The sequence below is a fragment of the Austrofundulus limnaeus genome, unplaced genomic scaffold, assembly GCF_001266775.1.
Source record: "Austrofundulus limnaeus strain Quisiro unplaced genomic scaffold, Austrofundulus_limnaeus-1.0 Scaffold47, whole genome shotgun sequence".
Lineage (NCBI taxonomy): Eukaryota > Metazoa > Chordata > Actinopteri > Cyprinodontiformes > Rivulidae > Austrofundulus > Austrofundulus limnaeus.
Genome location: NW_013952449.1, coordinates 1,658,472 through 1,660,302, shown reverse-complemented (window position 1 = coordinate 1,660,302; position 1,831 = coordinate 1,658,472). Strand labels below are relative to the sequence as shown.

The following is a 1,831-nucleotide window of genomic DNA, read 5'->3' as shown; positions in this document are numbered from 1 at the left end:
AAGGAATAAACACTTACAAAAACAAAAATTTAAAGCACATCGAGCATTGAGTGAAGGATGAGTAACAGAAGTTGTTAAATTTAAAACACTAAAAACACTAAAAACGAGAAAACAAAGTGTGCATTCTGCACCAGGTGGAAGTGGTTCACACCAGTAGTGGCTCCTGAGCATAAATATGAGCGGGGCAGATAATCATTTCCTGAATCAGCCATGTTTTACAATCTGTGGTACATTTTCTGTAAAAAGAGATAGACGATATGTCGCTTAACTACTTGTGCTCAAAGTCGTTGTCTATTTCCTTCCCGCCTGCAGGTCGGGGTCGTGTCTTGTGAAAACATTTTGGTCTAATAATAGATGTATCAGAGAAACTCACCCAAAACTAAAGTATTTTTGTTGCTGACATATCAATCTGGCAGGTACACAGCTTTATTTATTGGATTAATTTTAATCAATAATCCAACCCAATTGATTTATAAAAAATAAATAAATAAAATACAAATCAAACACTCAACAACAAAAGATGAAAAACATAAAAACAAATGTAAAAACTGATAGAAAACATAGAAAACATAAAAATCGACATCCTAAGATGTAGCAAAAACCAGTTAATTTTTCATTCTGCAAAAACACTCCAGAATAACAAAGTTTAATGGAGGAAGAAGTCCTGTGAAGTCATTCTAAATATAATATAATATAATAGAATAGAATAGAATAGAATAGAATAGAATAGAATAGAATAGAATAGAATAGACAACCTGTGCATCAGACAGTCCGAGCAAGCCTCAAACCCACAGACACATGGTTTCCAGTCCACAGCTTTAACCACTAACCTACCACAGTAACTCGTACAAAGACGCCACAGATGCGGTTGACAAAGTTCTCACCAGATCAGCAAAAATGTCCCTCCTCAGTTCTCTGTGTTCTGTTCTGGGCTGCGCTCTAGATTTTTAAACAGAATATCTCCTCTGTTGCACACAGCAGCTTTTACTGCAGCTCTTCCTGTGTTTGATAAGCTCATCATATGAGGTCTAGTGTTCCTATTAAAGCACTAAAACCAGCAGAATGTGTCCTTAAAGTGAATTGTTTACTCCCCGGTGAGATTTTGTTGGAAGAGCTGCCTATTCAGATCACTGCCTATGGAGAGTAGATGGTAATGTGATAAATCCACTGATAAACGCAGGGCATGTATCGCCCTGTAAATGAAAATAAAAAACTGCCCCTCCACACTGTCTGGAGCAGAACAGCCTAAAACTTTTGCTCCAATCCTGCAAACCAGCCTTGGTTCAAAGTAGATAAAACCAAACAGGAGTTTCCTCAAACACGTTAGGGTTAGATGGAGACTGACCGCACCTGAGAAGCTGAACAAACAGAGTGGACTTGCTTCTGATGGTAAAAAGCTTCAAAACCCAGTTCACACCTAAAACAAAGTCCTAATATCTAACCCAAAAACCGAACATGTTAGGACCAGGCTTTGGTCCCCAAAAGGACTACTGGTCATAACAAGGTACGTGTTTATAACAGAAAAGGTTATAAAAATAACAAAAAAAAAACAGGTAAACACACAGGACTGTTCATTGACTTCTATAAATTTCAAATAATTTCTACACCCTAACCCTAACCTTACTCTAACCTAACCTCCTAGTACATACCTAATCTTAAACCTAACCTAAACTCAATTCACATCTTAATCCTAAACCTAACCTCCAACCCAAAAATGGAGTTCCACCTTATTAGGACCGGTCTTTGGTCCCCATATGGACAACTGGTCTTGACAAGGTTGGTGTGTATACCAGAAATGGTCCTAAAAAGGTAACAAATACAAGTACCACCC

General features: G+C 37.6%; 1 protein-coding gene across 1 annotated transcript in view; it reads left to right on the top strand.

Annotated features, from left to right (window-relative positions):
- mcf2l2 (MCF.2 cell line derived transforming sequence-like 2) overlaps positions 1–1,831 on the top strand; it is a gene marked incomplete in the record, with an annotated part of 113,411 nt that overhangs the window by 51,724 nt on the left and 59,856 nt on the right.